Below are 19,314 nucleotides of genomic sequence, written 5' to 3'. Positions count from 1 at the left end.
ACAAAAGGAAATCAAGCGGATACAAATTGGAAAGGAAGAAGTCAAACATTCACTATTTGCAGATGATATGATAGCTTACATAAGGGACCCAAAAAATCTCTACCAGGGAACTCCTACAGCTGATAAACACCTTCAGCAAACTAGTAGGATACAAGATAAACTCAAAAAAATCAGTAGCCCTACTTTATTTAGTCAAAAAAGGGGCTGAGAAAGAAATCAGAGAAACACCACCCTTTACAATAGCCACAAACAACATAAAGTATCTTGGGGTAACACTTACCCAACAACTGAAAGACCTATATCGCAATAACTTTGTGGATTTAAAGAAAGAAATTAAAGAACATACAGGAAACGGAAAGATCTCCCATGATCTTGAATAGGTAAAATAAACATAGTAAAAATGTCAATCTTGCCAAAAGCAATCTACACATTCAATGAAATGTCCATTAACAACCCAGCACAATTCTTCACTGACCCTGAAATGATAATAATCAACGTTATATGGAAAAACAAAAGACCGAGGATAGTCAAAAACAGCCCTGTACAATAAAGAAACTACAGTTGGCATCACAATCCCTGACTTTAAGCTCTACTACAGAGCTATAGTACCTGAAAACAGCCTGGTATTGGCACAAAAATAGACAAGAAGACCAATGGAATCAAAAATCCTGACATTAACCCACACACCTATGAACACCTGATATTTAACAAAACAGTTAAAAGTATAAAATTGGAGGATGAAAGCATCTTCAACAAATGTTACTGGCACAACTGGATGATGGTGTGTAGAAGACTGCAGATGGACTCATGTCTATGACCATGCACAAAATTCAACTTCAAATGTATCAAAGACCTCAACATAAATCCAGCCACACTGAATCTCTTAGAAGAGACGATGGGAGGTACCCTTGAACACATTGGTACAGGAGACTGCTTCCTGAACATAAATCTAGTAGCACAGACACTGAGATCAACAATTAATAAATGGGACCTCCTCAAACTTAGAAGCTTCTGTAAGGCAAAGGACACAGTTTATCAACCAAACGGCAGCCCACAGACTGGGAAAATATCTTCACCAATCCTACATCTGACAGAGGGCTGATCTCCAAAATATACAAAGAACTCAAGAAACTAATCAACAAAACACCAAATAACCCTATTAAAAATGGGGTACAGAACTGAATAGAGAACTCTCAATAGAGGAAATAAAAAAGGATGAAAGACACTTAAGAAAGTGCTCAACTTAGCTATCAGGGAAATGCAAGTCAAAACAACTTTGAGATACCATCTTATTCCTGCCAGAATGGCTAAAATTAGAAACACCAATGATAACTTATGCTGGAGAGGATGTGGAGAAAGGGGAACACTCCTCCATTGCTGGTGGGGGTGCAAACTTGTACAGCCATTTTAGAGATCAGTATGGTGGTTCCTCAGGAAAATGGGAATCAGTCTACCACAGGACCTGGCAATCCCCTTTTAGGCATATACCCAAATGATCCCCATCCATGCAACAAAGACATCTGTTCAACTATGTTCATAGCAGCATTATTTGTAATAGCACGAACTTGGAGGCAACTTAGATGCCCCTCAACTGAAGAATGGATAAAGAACATATGGGACATTTACACAATGTAATACTACCTGCAGAAAAAAAACCAATGGAATCTTGATATTCACAGGCAAATGGATGGAACTTGAAACCATCCTGAATGAGGTAACCCAGTCACAAAAAGAGGAACATGGTATGTACTCACTCATTTATGGATTTTAGACCTAGAGCAAAGGATCACTAGCCTATAATTCACTAGGATACAAGGAGTATTCTAAGAGATCCATATAAGGTCCCTCAGTGAAGGGGAAAGGGACAAGATCTCCTGAGCATATTGGGATTGGGACGGGGGCAGTGAGTGGAGAGAGAACTAGGGGAAAGAGAAGGGGAGGAGAGGACAGCACATGGGACTAAGAAGATTGAGTCAGGAGGAATAGACAAGAAAAGAGAGAGAGAGGGAGAGGTAGCATTTACAGGTTTCAAGAGAAAACTGACTCTAGAGAAATATCCAGAGACCTACAAAACTGACCCTAACTAACAATTTGAGCAACAGTGGAAAGGCTACCATAAATGCCCTTCCCTGATAATGAGATCAACAACTAACTTATCCACCATCATGGAGACCTCATCTAGTAGCTGATGGAGACAGAAGCAGACACCCACAACTAAACACTGAGCCAATCTTGAATCCAGATGCAGAGAGGGAGGACAAGACCAGACTACAAAAACACAGAGACAGCTGACCTGAACAAGGAGGAGCTAACGGGCCCACAGACTGATAGCTGGGAATCCTACATGGGACTGACTCAGACCCCCTGAACATGGGTCTCAGTTAGAAGGCCTGGGCAGTCTAAGGGGCCTCTGACAGTGGAACCAGGATGTATTCCTGGTGCACAAAAGGACTTTGGGAGCACATCCCCCATGGAGGGATAACTGCCTTAACCTAGAGACAGGAGGGAAGGCCTAGTCCTTACTCCAAATGACTTGACAGATTTAGTTGACCCCTTCTGTAAGATATCACCCTACATGTGGAGTAGTGGGAAGTTGGGAGGTGAGGGTAGTAACGGGGAGGCATGGGAGGGTGGGAGAAAGGGAAAGATGGAAGGAGAGGGAACTGGGATCGCTATGTATAATTAAAAATAATAATAATAAAGATTGTTCTGAGAAACCTAGAAAAAAATCAAAAAATGTGAAAAAAAAAGTAGTTCACATAACATCTTCCTCTGCATGGGATATTCTAAGACTAAAGCTAGACGTATTAGTAATGTACATTGTTCAAGCCATAAATGGAACCCAACATCCCACTATTCTTGCCAATGGGGATGTATGCCACTTCTTCACTAATTCACTAATTACAGATTTAGTCCTGCTATAATCTGTTCTGCTTCTGGTTGGTTTATAATCATGCCCAACCTTGGAAATACCCATGATTCCTGACAGCATCCGGTCCAGATTGGACCTCCATATCCTCCAACTGAATTAGTATTCCCCTAAGTCCTTTAGTACTGGCTGAGATGTCCTGTGTTCACCCTCACGACAACTTGCCTCAGCTTCAGGATGTCCATCCTGTCATTGACTGAAGTCCACTGATGTCCAGACTCATCACAACACTTTTGAAAATGGCCAGAGCTTCAGCACTTGTCTCAGGCAGACAACTTGCAAATCTCCATTTCTAGCTAACTTATAATTTGGATCACACTCCAGTTATCAGATGCCAACTGAATATTCCCAGATGACACATTGCAGGAGATTTCAAATTCAATTGGCCCCAAACAAAATTCATATTTTTTCCTCCTATAATATCTCTAAATTCTCTGTATCTCCCATCTCACATAATGGTGTAATGAACTTTTAGTCACTTGAGCTTTAAATAAGAAAGAGAACCTACAGGGAAGTTAAACATTGTTTAATAATATATCAGGAACACTTAAACTCTTAACCAAGTATGAAATTTTATTTGAATATTATCAAAGGAAAAACTACCACACTTGTTAAAGACAATGTGGTAAGTATTCAAGAAGGGACTGTTGTAATGGAGGTTTCTAATTTAGGATGTGATTGGGCTGAACTATAAATAAAACAGGAGAAGGTGGATATTTAAAGACAAGGAGCAAATTGGACCATCATCTTGAAGAAACGTGAAGACTGTGATCTTTCCAAGGCAACATCAAAGATTCTTGCTGGAAATGTAGCAGACTGGTGAGATCATGAAGGTGAAGAAAGGAATTACTTTAATCAGTTATTGGATGGGGGGGGGTGTTCCAAATTTAACCCACCTCAATTTCTGTTGAAACTGGGTTCAGATGACCTGGGACAGCGCAAAAGGTCTAGTTGTGAAGGGGTTCAGAGGAGAGCTACTCAAATATGGCCAATGAAAGCATATTTGTCATTATGTATACCTTTATTAATAAATAATTGGTGTTGTTTTCTTAAGACTGCAAAGAAAAACATCAAAACAGCCAAAGTTTAAATCTTAAAACACAAGGAAAGGTGTTCTTCATCTGTCCAGAGCATGATTAGTTATTAATTCTAAGATGTAAATTGCCCAATTAGGTTATGTTCTCATTTTGTTCCTTTTATTTATTTGTGGTGCTATTTATACACTGCGGTTCTCATTAGTATTTTCACTATCCTCATATCAGGGACAGTGGAAGAGAGTTTCCATTTACTGAAATAATTAAAACATTGCAGTGCCACTATCCCTGTCTGATTTTGCACCCTCTGCCTCTGTTCTGGGACTACGCAAATACCTAGCACTGAGAGTAGGTTTCCTTTCTTTTTTTTGTCTGGAGTGTAAAGCAAAGTAATTAGTGCTGTTTGCTAACAGTCTTGCTGCACAGAGTGATATTATCTGACACTACGTTCATAGAATTTCTTCATCTTTCTCCTCTTTTAAAATTTTTACTTTCAATAATTACTGTATGCATCTCCCCCTAGTTTAGAAAGTTCAGACAATAAAAAAATAGTATAGTCTATGAAAATCAGAAATTAACCTCAAAATCTCATTCAGGTGAGTGATCAAACAAGAGTCAGGCATGACTTACTAAACAGCATCACTTACACACCAGATAGTGGTTCAGTATAGTAATTATGTTACAGTAGTCTTTAATTAGTCTAATTAGTCTATATATGAAAATAAAAATTTCTTGCTTTTTAGATCAAAATTTTGAAAAGTTGAGACTACATAAAATGAAATGTCCAAAGTATCCTCTGTAAGTGCTTAAAAAATAAAATTCATACTACTGAAAAGTTATTTTGGATATAGTTTTATTTCTTAATGTATACATTAAATAACATTTTCAAATTCCAACTCTGTTCCAAAGAACCATTGTAGTCATTGTACCTAGATTAATTATTTGGTTTTGTTCATTTTAATGAAACAACGGTGTCTGGAATATAGCTTAGTTGGCAGTATGCTTGGTCTGGTGGACACTAAGCCTGGAGTTCATCCCAGTCCTGTGTGAATCAAGTGTGGTGGTGCATGCCTCTAAGCTCACCACTCAGTAGAAAGAGGAAGAAGAACAGAAGCATGTAGGTACCTTCAACTAAGTAGTTAACTTGTGGCCAGTCACAATACTTCAGACCCTGTCTTGCTACAACGGGGTGGTATTAGAAACAGGAGTCTGAGATGTTTCAGTGGGGTAAAAGCTCTTGATATACAAGTGCGAAGACTGTAATTCTTTCAAAGAAAGGAAAGGAAAGGAAGGAAGGAAGGAAGGAAGGAAGGAAGGAAGGAAGGAAGGAAGGAAGAAGAAAACATATTGGCCCCTGATGGGAGATGTCATTCTGTATATATTTCTCATACTGGGTTAATGAATAAAGCACTGTTGGCCAATAGGAAAGGAAGATAGGAGGGACTAAGAGACAAGGAGGAAATAGGAAGGAGGAGCCAAGATGGAGAGTCGGGAGAAAACAGTATGCCGGCCGGCTCCCCAGTAAGAGAAATACATAGATCAGCAGAAATGGGTTAATAATTAAGGCAGAGCTAGCCGATAAGAAACAAGTAACCAGGCCAACAGCATTATATCAATTACAGAGTCTCTGTGTATTAGTTGGGGCTGGCGTGGTGGCAGGACAAGACTCGGCGGCGGGCAGAAAAAACCTTACTCCTTACAGGCCACTTAGATAGAAACAGGATGTCTATGGGGCAAGCTGATTATCCACACCAGCCAAACTAGTCAACTGAGAAGCACTACTCAGTAAAATACAGTGGAGCATGATTGAAGAGGACACAGATGTCAGCCTCAGGCTTCCACATGCCCATGCCTCTCATTTGTGCACACAGGTGCTGGTGTGCGGTGTGTGTGTGTGTGTGTGTGTGTGTATTCACCCACATGTATATATATGTAAACTGTAAAATAAAAAATAAATAGTAAACTAAAATATAAAATGAAACAAAACAACAAACCTGTCTTGGCTCTCACTCCTACCTCTGTATTTCCAGCAACAATTCAGTTCCCTCTCTTCCAGCTTCTAGGCTTCCCTCAGATACCATTTAGAGCAGTAAGATGTGCTTCACCAGATTGTAAACCTGTTCAGAGCAGAATGAAGGCTGCTCATCACTACATCTCTGCTGCATTTAACAGCATCCACTCCAGTTCATGTGAGTGCTTAATGAGGGAAAGGACACATGTGCATGGCAGCAAGCGGATCTGAACTTCAAATCAGGGGCAAATTTGTCTTTTCTAACCACTGTGAAGCCATTTGCCCTCTTAGAGAAAGAAAACTTACCTATCCCTCATGACCTAAGAGCCATACCAACATAAGCTATCTGTTGAAAAGCATATCGTAGATCTTAAAAAGTGTGATTATAGGGAACCACCAAGCATCAAGTTACTGGTAAGAAAGAGATGTCTGCAATGTTAGAAAATGGGGCATGATAAAGGACAAAGTGCTTGCCAAACCTGAATTCAATGCACACATGTGTCATGCATGTTCCCTCTTGTCATATGAAGTAAATTCAATAAACTTTTGGCTTCTTTGTCAACACAATGATCCTTGTTAACAGGAAGTTGAAAATTAGAATGTACAAATGATGATGCTAAGTGGTTATTTTATGAAAAGAGAAAAGTATGATGTGTTTGTGGTCATCTATTAAATTTACTTTTAATGAACATTTTACTAATCATTTGACAATGTCATACAATGTGTTTTGGTTATATTCACCCCTACCTCCCCTCCTTGAGTCCTCCAGAATAAATCTCCACATACTTAAAACTTCATACCCCTCTTCGTTTTTAACTTTTATTAATTTAATGGTCTATCAACTCCAATATTCTGGTCCATATACTCCTGGGTATGGAGCTATCTACTAGAGCACAGTGGACCTACCAGGAGTCACATTCTTGAAGGAAACTGATACTCCTTCCCTCAGAAGCCATCAACTGTCCACAGCACCTCTGTTAGGGGTGGGGCTTCCCACTGCATGCTAGAGCGATGACTGGCATGACTCTGTTCAAGCAACCACAGCTACTGTGCACTCATGAGAGGGGGGAAAAGACCTCTACCCACAGGGCTATGTAGCCAGCCCAAGATAATTCTAGGCAAAACATTTCTTCTGTCATCTTTCCACTTCATTGCCCCATATTTCTCCATTATAAAATTTTGTTTTGATATCTCATGGCTCACAGATGTTCCTTCTATGAATTGTTCTCATCACATTATCTTATGCCGATTTACTCCCATGATTATCATTATGTTTAGAGTTCCATGTTTAAAAGATAAGGCACCAGGCTGTGGCCTTCTGCACACTTTCCCTGCCACAGAATTTTATGTTTTAGGAGCCTGGTATATATTTTATGACTAACGATTAAATGGATCAAAAATATGAATAAAAATCACCACTCAGAAAACCACAATAAAAGAAAGCATATTAATACTTATTAGGACTTAATTCTTTGAAACATAAAAAAAATCTTTGATACATTTTACATTTTAAAATAAATATGTAACACAAACTTAGTAATGGTAACCATCCTGAAGGCTACAGTTCAATGGTGTATGTGCTATGAAGTTATAGCTACCTTCCTTCACCAGGATGTTCTCTTCCCAAAATGAAACTCTGCTTTCATTGTACATTTCCACAGCACCAGCCCCTGGTTCACACTTACATCATCTCCATCTTTTTCCACTGTGGCTTACACACTATGATCCTGAGTGGGTGTGCAAATATCTATTAGGACAGGGAGGATCATGTTTTCCCCTTCTGTGGTGTATATAGGCAAAAGAGGGATTGCAGGACCTTGTAGTCATTCCACATTTTTTTTCGTTTTCTTTTTTTTAATTATTTTATTTATTTATTTTATATAACCAAGTCCATTTAAATGAAAACAAACATCTATAAACAATATTTGGGATATTGGGCGCCGTTCTTTCCAAACTACTTCCTCCTGGTAAGGGGCGCTGTCATGGGGGATTCTAAGAAGATTCAGAAATCCTGGCTGTAGTCTATAAGGCTGCGTTGTCCAGCTGTTTTGAATGTAGGATCACCTGGTACTCTGTTTCAGGCAGTCTGGCTTGATCAAACTACATTAGTCTGGAAGGAATCCACAGCTTTTCATTTTCTGTGGAAACAAAAATAGAAATCCTTTTCCCCAGTAACTTGTCCTTGAACTTAAATTTTGGAGTCAAAGCATTTTTTTTTTTAATTTAGTTTATTATTTTACATGTCGATCCCAGTTCCCTCTCCTTCCCTCCCTCCCTCCCTCCCTTCCTCCTTCCCTTTCTCCTTTCCTCCCTTTTACCCTCTCTGCCCTCTTACATGCACCCTAACCACCCTCTCCTCCCATCCCCCCACCCCAATTCCATATGTAGGGGAATGCCATCCAGTTGGGGTCATGTAGATCTGACAGGTCATGTGAAGTAGGGACTAGGGCTTCTCTCCTGTCTCTAGGTTAAGGCAGTTATCCCTCCATGGGGGATGTGTTCACAAGGTCCTTTTGTGCACCAGGGATACATCCTGGCTCCACTGTCTGAGGTTCCTTAGACTGCTCAGTCCTTCTGGCTGAGACCCATATTCAGGGGATCCTGAGTCAGTCCCATGCTGGCTTCCCAGCTATCAGTCTGGTGGCCCATTAGCTCCTCCTTGTTCAGGTAATCTGTCTGTACGTTTCTGCCGCCTGGTCTTGTTCTCTTCCTCTGCATCTGGGTTCTACTTCGACTCAGTGTTTATGTATGGATGTTTGCTCCTGTTTCCAACAGATATGAGATGAGGGCTCCATGGATAAGTTAGTTGTTGATCTCACTCTCCGGGAAGGGCATTTATGGTAGCCTTTCCAAGGATGCTCAAATTATTAGTTGGCAGCAGTCTTATAGTTCTCTAGACCTTTCTTTGTGTTCAATTTTATCTTCAAACCAATATTGGCTCCCTCTTTTATGTTCTCTCTCTCTCTCTCTCTCTCTCTCTCTCTCTCTCTCTCTCTCTCTCTCTCTCTCTCTCTCCTGTTTTCTATTCCTAACCAGGCTCAATCTTCCTGGTTGCAAGTGTTTTCCTTTCCTCCCCCTCGTTTTCTCCTATTTCTTTCTCCGTTCACTGCCCCCCTCACTTCCCCTGTGCTCTAGGGGACTTGTCCCTTCCCGCTTCTGTGAGGGACTTTATATGAATCTCTTAGAATACACCTTGTATCCTAGTTCCTTTGGTGGTGTGAATTATAGGCTGGTGATCCTTTGATCTAGGTCTAAAATCCATATATGAGTGAGTACATACTATGTTCCTCTTTTTGTGACTGGGTTACCTCATTCAGGATGGTTTCTTCAAGTGCCATCCACTTGCCTGGGAATTTCAAGATACCATTTTTTTTTTTTTTCATCAGAGTAGTATTCCATTGTGTAGATGTGCCACATCTTCATTATCCATTCTTCAATTGAGGGGCATCAAGGTTGCTTCCAGGTTCTTGCTATTACAAATAGTGCTATGAACATAGGTGAACAGATGTCTTTGTTGCATGGATATAGATCATTTGGCTATATTCCTAAGAGGGGGATTGCCGGGTCCTGTGGTAAACTAATTCCCATTTTCCTGAGGAACCGCCATACTGATCTCCAAAATGGCTGTATGAGTTTGCACTCCCACCAGCAGTGGAGGAGTGTTCCCCTTTCTCCACATCCTCTTCAACATGAGTCATCATTGGTGTTTCTAATTTTAGCCATTCTGGCAGGAATAAGATGGTGTTTCAAAGTTGTTTTGATTTGCATTTCCCTGATAGCTAAGGATATGGAGCACTTTCTTAAGTGTCTTTCAGCCTTTTTGATTTCCTCTATTGAGAATGAGATGGCTCAGCCGTTAAAGGCTAGGCCCACATTTATGTTTTTGAGGAGCTTCCAGGATGCTTTCTACATTGCTTCATTTTACATGGCCACCAGTGACATGCTAGGGTTACAGTTTCTCTGAACGCCCATTAGCTCTTGTTATTTTCTGGGTTTTTTTCTAATTGGCAGTCTAAGGGGTGTCTCATTTTGGTTTTCATTGCATTGCCTTAATGGTCAGTGATGTTTAATCATCTTTTCTTGATCTTGGAGTTTATTGGCCATTTTTTCTCATTCATCTTCCTGCTGAGGCATTTATGGTAGATAACACATAAGTCTATTGTTGTGTCAAGTCAAGAGTTATATTATTTTCTTTGTGTGCATATGTATATACATATATAGGTGTGTGTGTATGTGTGTGTGTGTGTGTGTGTGTGTAAGTGCATATGCATGTAGAGGTGGAGACCAGAAATCAACCTCAAGTGTCTTCCTTAGGTTTTCACAGTGTTTCTTGAGATCGACTATTGCACTGACTTGAAACCTGCCAAATTCAGGTACATTGGCTACAAAGTGAGCCATGGGATCTTCCTGTCACTGCCTCTCCACCACTGCAATTGCAAGTATGCCTCTTCACCTGCAGGTTTGTCAGTGGCTCCAAGGGCTGGCTCAGGCTCATGTGGGAAGCACTTTACAATCTGTGCCACATTCTCAGCCCTACTGTGTTATATTAGTGCTTTATTGTGGATCATGACTTAAAAGTAATTGTATGTCTGGGGCTATAGCTTTTTTTTTTATGAGTTATTTAATTTGACTGACAGGAGACTCTGTCCACATTTTAAAGCTTCTGATTTAATAAGTCTTGTGGTTTTTCCAAGACAGCATCATTGGTTACGGGCCCAACTTGAACACAAGCTCTGGATAATGATGTGAACTTGTTCAACTCACTGGGTTAATGCCAAACAAGCACTAACTATTAGCCAAAAGCAAATCCCTCAGCTACTTTGAATATTCTTTCACACTTAAACTCACTTTAGGTAAGAGAAGACTCTGACAATGGTTAGAGATAACAGGTAAGTAATTTCATCTTAGAGCAATATTAATCCAGATTTTACACTCCCCAATTGCTTTATTGTATGCCTACATATAGCCTAGAAAGTTATTTAAGCTTCAATACAGATGGCTCTTCAGCTTGATTAATGTTATTAAATAAATGTTGTTATGCATAATGGAGAAAAAAATTAAAAGGCCATTTAAGCACTTTTTAAAAAATTAGTCCTGGGGCAAATTCATTAACGAAGCTGAAACTGTTTTGAGTAATTTATACATTATCTGCTTATACATATAGTGTAATAGAAAAAGAGATTATTTGCTCAATTAATAATTGCAATATCATCTCTCCTGCTGGATTGAGGAATCTCTCTTGGTATTTTCCTTATAAATCCACTCTTCTATCACATGCATATGAATGGGCCTCCATTAAGAAGCATATATATATATATTTGGGTTCAGGGAAGGTCAAAGTGCCTTTTAAAGCAGAAAATTAGTGACTCAGGATCTTTGACCACTCTGAGTAATCCGTATTCAGAATGCCTCATATAGCTCTCCTGCACACCCGAAACAGCATTGATGACTGAAATTGCTTTCTTCCTCTGCTTCCTTGTCCACATTTGTTAATTTGAGACTTCTGACACTAATTCTGTGACAAAGGGCATTTTTAAAGAAGAAACTCTAATAATCCCAGGGGTTTTCAACATGAAAGGATAATTTCTGACAATCCTTCGTAGATTATCAGATTTCTAGATTTAACTGTAAAGTAGATACGCCCTGAAGTTTTTTTGGTTTTTGTTTTTGTTTTTTTTTTTTTTTTTAAACTTTCATCTGCATTTATTTTATGCTGAGTTTATTCCCGTGCCATAAGCTTTTGTTTCTTTAGTTTCTTCTGGGATATCTTCGTTTTATGGGAAACCTCCTCTTCTGGCTTTGGAACAATCTGCTCCTTTTCCATGAGGATCATCTCGATGTGGCAAGGAGAGCTCATGTACGGGTTAATCTGGCAGTGTGCTCTGTAGGTTCATGGGCGCATTTTAGGCACTTTGTTCACCTGGATGTGTTCAAAGACCAGAGAATCAACGTTTAGATCCTTAAGCTCAGCATTACTCTCTGTATTTTTAAGCATGTGCAGCAAAAATTCAGCACTCTTTTTTGGCCACCGACCCTGTGTCCAGCCCCACTGTTTGGCCTGGGTACTCCAGCCTACTCCACCATTGACCGCCGGAATGGCACACATTGCTTCTTCAAAGTGACATCTTTCTGGTATTTGGTGGCTTTTCAGATATGCATGCCCTTGCTGGCCTGAGAAGTTTCATGAGTGTTCTTAAAGTGAACACGAAGATTCGATCCTCTTGACTTGCATGATTTCGTGGGGTTTCCTTTGTCGAGGGAGTAGCGAGCCATCTTCACAGGTCACCTCAGGCTGCCTACAGGAAGAGCCCTGAAGTTTTCTGTATGTGTTCAAGTGTGTGCAGGTACATATGTGTGAGAAAATGTGTTTACATCGTGCACATATATGTGCTTGACAGAAGACATCCTTGGCTGTCATTCTTCCAGTGCCTTCTATCTTGTTACTTTGAGAAAGGATCTCTCACTGAACCCAAGGCTTATTGATTCAGCTACACTATCGAGCCTGTGAACCCAGGGCTGTATCTGCCTTCTTTGTCCTCAGTGCTTGGGTACCACTGTACCCAGTTTGTTGCTGTTGCTGTATTTATTTTTATGCAAGGGTTTTGGAGATTGAATTCGGGCCTTCAGGATTGGAATGAAAACACTTTACAAATAGGGCTATATCTCTTTAACATAGTTGAAAGTGGATTTAGTCTGCTTAGAACCCTTTGCAATCCAAGGATAAAGCTGACCAGGTATCATACCTGCAGAAGGACTCGAGATACTTTATCTGAAGGACGCTTTACATGGGCCACCAGGCACATACCAGCTCCACTGTGGCCACAGCTTAGTCACTGATGTAAGGAAAAATTAAATGCATAGTACAGAAAAAGATGTTCCTCTTACTGCAGTCCACTGTCAGCTAGCAAAGAGCTGGAGTCAGCTTGGGGAAGTGATGGAGGAGAATGATTAGCCCTGGGACCCTGTGGTACCTGAAGTCTACACTATACAACTGAATTTCTTAGTGAAATAATTGATGTTTAAAGAGAAGAATTGACTATGAAAGATGGTAGACATAGTATAAGAGGCATTTTTCATTTCATTAATTTACCAGGCAGTTAGATGTCTTCCTAACATTGGGCTCAGTGAACATTTGATGAGATAAGATGTTGATGATGAGTAGTCAATCAAAATGTGAGCTTGTGTGATAAATGGAGACTTCTAAAGTCAAATATGTCTGTGAAATGGTAATGCTTAGCCAGTTTTAAATAGATACCTCCCAGAAAAATAAATTTGCCTGTCTAACATGGTAAACCTGGATCATGAAAGATTATTGACTACACAAATAGTGGCTGATCCAATGAAGAGTCATATATGACAAAATGGCCAAGAGTGTGGTTCTATGGATAGTGTTCTTACTGTGAAATCTTTTAGACTGGAGTTCAGATTCCCAAAGCCCAGGCAAGGCATATGTGTCACATTTAACTATAATCCCATTGTGCGTAAGGTGGGGTGGAGAGACTAGAGAATCTCTGGAAGATGCAAGGTACTTAGCTCATCAATATGTGCTTTATCATAGCACTGTCATCTTTTAAAGAAAAAGTCAAGGTAGAAGGCAAGTACAGATACAAAAGGTTATCCTCTGACCTCTACACAACAGCCATGGGATGTGCATACCCATATTCCCCACACATGAGCATGAGCACATACTGTGCATACATACACACATGTGAGTGTGTACAGTACACATATACATCGTTTTCACACAACAAAATGAATACCGTAATGCCTTTTTTCTATAACTGGGGATTGAACCCAGAGTCTACACATGCTTGGTAATCACTCACCTACACAACCCCAAACCCTGTAACTCAATGTCTTAATCATAATATTAAAGTAAGATTGTGGTGCTGGAGAGATGGCTCAGTGGTTAAGAGCACTGACTGCTCTTCCAGAGACCCTGGATTCATATCCCAGCACCCACGTGCAAGTCAACACTGTAACTCCAAGATCTGACACTCTGACACAGATATACCTGCATATAAAATAAGAGAAAAAAAACTAAGATTGTAAAATATCTCAGCAATGTTTTCATATTTGTTGTCTTAAGAGAACAAGATTTTTAATACATAGGACTAAATATTCTGTATTTTATTTTCCTGTGTTATTACAAGAAAATTACACATGAGATAGTAGTAACATACTTACCTTCTAAAGAATACTAAGTGTCAAGACTCCCTCAGGTAAGCAATATGCTGACTTCCTCGTGTGTCACTAAGAGATGACATAGCAGCTCTTTTTTTTTTTTTTAAATTAAATTGACTTCTAAATTCTATTTTGTGGGCACATACAAATCCTCATTGAAATATGAATTTCCTTCCGACAGTAAACAGTTTCAGAACCTGTCACAATGCCATCTTCATAGTGGACTCTGTCTAATTCAAACTCACTCCCTGCCGTTGTTCCTCTTCTCTAAAATTCACAACTCCCTGTGTATTTACCAAACATGTTAACTGGTAGGACCAAGATACAGCCAATGAGGCAGGTATCACTGCTCACATACCATTTAATAGTCAATCTATTTGCCTAAAATTAAATTTACATGACTTTATATATAAACAAATAAGCTTATGCCACACAGCTCTCTAAAACAATTGAGACCATCAGTCTATTGTATAAAATTGTCTTACATGTTTTCAGCATCTTAAAACACACAAAAGATATATGAAAATGATTAAATGAATGAAAACTATCATTATTAGAAACTGGTGCTTCATTTGTACTAAAAAAAATACTGATATTTAAGCTAAATTTCAACTTAATTGCATTTTTTGAGGGTGTTGAGGAATTAGAGAATATTTCAGAAAAGCCAAATGAGTTTAATATAGACATACATGCATCCAACTGCAACACTATTGACTCTCAACCAGACCTTTTGACCAGAAATACAGGACATCTGTTTCACCAATCACCTAACACCAATGGACAGTTTTAATCTCACTGACATTTAATATTGTTGGCTTATGCTTGAAAATCTGCATAAAACAAAGAAAACTTAATATTTATTTCTCTAGCAAATTAAACTAATATTAAATAAATAAAAAATTAAAACAAATATTTTGCACCATAAAATGGATAAAAAGAATTGACTTCTGTGTCTTTGGAAACTCATGTGATAAACCATGGGTTCATGGGTTAAGTATAGATTGATTTAGAATATGTGAATTACCTTTCTTTTTCAATGCACATGGCTTCCAGCTTCTAAGGAAAAAAAAAGACATTGACACCATATGCTTTGAATTTTCCTGAAATATTTGCAAAGTGCTTGAGGAAACTTACTTCTACCTTCTGCTGTATTCCATAATCGCCTGAGCTTTGCTTAAATAAGCTATTTTGAGACTGACTCATCCTGTATGTGCATTTGTTTCTTCCAAACACACCACCTTTTCACAATGCCAGCTGGAGTAATTATAGCTTAGAGATATAATCTATCTCTCTAACTCATTCTGGATCATTAAGTCAGGTGCTAGCAGAGGTCTGGAGTAACTGTGAGCTGGCTTGGGCAAGTTGCGCAATGGGACCTGCTTCTGGCCCACTTCATCATCTATTAAAACTGTTATCAGCCACTGAAATGAAAGATCTGGGTGTCATTGTCAAGATGCTGCATGGAAATTCAGAATCTACCCTGACTTGCTAGAGGATCATCACTGAGTTGCCTGCTTGTGCCTCAGTTTCTTCCTCTAAAGAAACACAATTGGCAATATCCACTTTGAAATGGACTAAGCCTTAAACAAGTTAATGGGCTCAAAACTTCAACAGTGACACTTAGGGTAACACCCATAGTTGGAAACATTGGATCTAATTGTGCTGGTTTCTTGCTGAACAGAATGATGGATGGCAAAGATATGTGAGGTAATATGCAGAATTCCCAGTGTGTTTTCCTTTTTAGATAAAGGAAGGGTCATTAGTCTAATTGAGATATATCTTGTGCACTTTCTATGTTGTCATTTGCTCTCAAATCTGAATTTGATTCTGTCAGATTCTAAGATTCAAAGGGTAGCTGAAGCCACAATGACCTCCAGGTAATACATGTCCTTTCCTGCTAGTAGAATGCCCAGTGGATGTCAGGGTCCTCTGCAATATGTAGAATGAAATCTCCCACTCAAAAGTATTAAGAATTTCCTGATATCCAAAGCAGAGTACTAGATGAAATCCAGGGTGGCATGTCAAAGCCTAGATCACTTGTTATTTCTGTGGTTTAAAAAAGAAGGTAAGACTCTTCAAAACCTGTATTTTATCTCCAAGGCTCTTAAATAAAACTTTCTTTAAAGGCTTAGTAAATGTTCTACATTGATCCCATGCCTCTGTTCTTGCAGTTCTGTGTTATTCTTTTAGATGACTGGGAATTAGCATGATAAAGAAAATATTATGGTTTTTTTTTTATTGAGTACAAACAATTGCTGTGATAAGACTTTTGTATATATGGGTTTAATTGATATTAGCCACACACCCACTCCAGCAGACACATACTCATTTTAGATACAGAAGTAACTGGAGGTTACTACATAACTGATCTCTAGGAGCAGCTAAGACACCTTCAAGGACAACATAGGGTTTGAACCCAATACTTTCTTAATGCAAACTACTTATTACTATTCTGCTGTGCTACCTGGGGAAGTTTATTTAAAAAGCAACTGTCCTGTCCTCTACTCCTATCCTACCAACTCTTCTGTTGTTAAACAAGGGGAGCTAACCTTAGATATTCTTTAAAGTCACTCAGAACAATAAAGGCTATAACAGTACGACTTTCATGAAAAGAAAAATGCAGGTGATTTCAGTACCACAAGAGAGTGAGTGCCAGTATCTGCAGGGAGTAGTCATCACACCAAACCCACTTATCAGCCATGATGCATTCATAGGGCTATATTTTTTCTCATTCTAGAATCTTCAGCCTTGTTTGACTTGAAGGTTCTTGAGGCTCTACTGCTCTTGTGGGAATCCACAGAGCTTTTCGTTTTTCTTGTCTTGCTATTTTGTTACATTGCTGAGAACCGAGCTCAGAGCTTAGTATGTGCTAAGTCAGCCCTTTATCACTGATTTTACCCCTATTCCAGGAAGATTTGCTACAGTTTTCATTTTTCTAAGCTAGCTTGGCTTCCCATAATCATTACTTTTAATTATTCATTAATTGTTCTTGCTTTTGCTCATCAAAATGCAGTGAAGAACTGGAGCATTATGTCTTTCACTTTTCTTCTTTAAAAAAAAAATTAATTGCCCTGATTATCTCACCCCTATCTACATTTTAGGTGTCTGTGAAGTTAAATTACGAGGGGGATGTCTAACTCCCCTTTATAAATACTCAAGTAGATTCTAGAGCCTGGATCACCTTCCTGAACCGTCCATTTATAAAGGTTTATAACCTTGTAAAACTATGTCAGCAAAATTCTCCATGCTCAAATGGGCAGCTAAGATTAATTCCATTTTCTTTAATGGGCAGATCTTTTAGAAAAGCAAAGGCAATTCATTGAATTAGGTTTGTCTAAGCTGACTGTTTAGCCAGCTAATTTATTTATGACCTATTTTTACCATAGAAATAGCATTTCCACTGTATACCTCCATGTGGAAATAGATAATTTTGGTAAATTGTGGGTGTCTCTATTTGGTGCCTCATCCTATCTTTTCTCCAGACATTAGTTGACTATCTTCTTCCTGATGCCATTCACCTGTATAATAATAAATCACATTGGCATGCATTACACCTGAACCAGAGACAGCTTTAATATCCAAGATACACTGCACCTGACTCCAGTGATAGAATCGGGTCTTATATATAGATTTTTCTCATTTAGACTAAAAAATACAATATGTGCCTCCCCACACACATATGAAGGTGAGGATGTGTGAGTTTTCTCTCCAGAACTGTCAGCTAATAATGTAGTTGTTCCAATTACAGGTGCTATCTAAAAGTTTAGCCATTTGTGTGAAAACCTCATTCAGGAAAGTCAAATTATGAATAGTACAGGCTTTGCCGCAGGCTGGATTTTATTCACTTGTAAAGTTTCAATGACATTCCTTCTCATACTTCTTGAAAGAGTGCCTTGTTACCTTGAGCTGTACAAAGCAGGAAGTTGGAAAAGCAAGAAAAAAAGAGAACAAGGGAAATGCTGTTTGTGGCAATTTTACCTGAGCTTGCTCACTAGCAACTTGGGGATTAACCCCCCAGACCATGAGAAACACTAAGAGATTGAAAAATAAACCACACTAAGAACATTGGAAGAAGGGAAGACACTGGTGGAGTGTACATTTGGGGCTATTCATGTCTATATAGAAGTAAATCAAGCTAGTCTGTTCCTGTAGCATTGTCGGGAGTATAAAGAGACTAGGTACTGGACATGCAGTTTAGTTGGTAGAGTCCTTTGCCTAGCGCAAGGACATGGGTTAGATCCCCATTCCACATTGAAAGTAAGAAAACACACATGTAACCTCAATGTTCAAAAGGAAGCAGGAATTCTAGATATTCAAGGTAATCCTCAGCTTCCATGTAAATTTGAAGGAACCCTGGGCTACATGACACCCTGAAAAAGAAAGGAAGAAAGTAGGTACTGAAAAATTAATATGAAGGGCAGATGTTTTCATTTACTATTTCAACTTGGCGAATTGGCTAAAGAGGAGGCCCAGCAGTTAAGAGCACTTTCTTCTCTTGAAGAGAATGCCGGTTTAGTTCCTAACACAGAGGATGATCTTCTAGACTTTACAGACCCCAGGCATGTATGTGATACATAAACATATATGTGATACATAAACATATATATAGGCCAACATTTATACACATAAAATAAAAATATCATTTTAAAAAATATGTACTTATGAAACTGGAATTCCTATTGTTTTCGTTCTCATAAAATGTGATTTGCATTAGGTGGGCCACTAGATATGAAGCAGATTGTGTAATTTTGACCACACGGTGCTAAGAAGGGTCTCTCAATTATAAACTGCATCTCCACTAAAAACACCAACAAGACTGAGCACCACATTTGTATCTAAAGCCACACTCAAAATGAAGAAGAAACATTTCTGCTTTTTGTGCTGTTAGAGAATTGTTCATTCAAATGCTAAGGGATAGGAGAGAAATGGTGAATAAGACCATTTTGTTAAATTTTGCTAAATATTAAGAATGAAACAGTATATTAGTTAGCACTTTAAAAAGTTCATAAAACCAGTGTCACACAAGAGAAAACCAATGAGTAATAGAGTTTATTATGTTTTGCTAAATTTGGCGTGAGGAATAGCCTGGGAACCACTATTGCAGACAAAACATTCATAGGGTGAAATTTGAATGAAGAAAGAATCTGTGTGTACTA

General features: G+C 38.9%; 1 pseudogene; it reads right to left on the bottom strand.

The window, feature by feature from the left end:
- Positions 1-11,693: 11,693 nt before the first annotated feature.
- LOC127229795 (60S ribosomal protein L17-like) lies at positions 11,694-12,247 on the bottom strand (annotated as a pseudogene).
- Positions 12,248-19,314: the final 7,067 nt, after the last annotated feature.

This window comes from Phodopus roborovskii, unplaced genomic scaffold, assembly GCF_943737965.1.
Source record: "Phodopus roborovskii unplaced genomic scaffold, PHOROB, whole genome shotgun sequence".
Classification (NCBI taxonomy): domain Eukaryota; kingdom Metazoa; phylum Chordata; class Mammalia; order Rodentia; family Cricetidae; genus Phodopus; species Phodopus roborovskii.
This window is presented reverse-complemented; position numbering and strand designations above follow the sequence as displayed.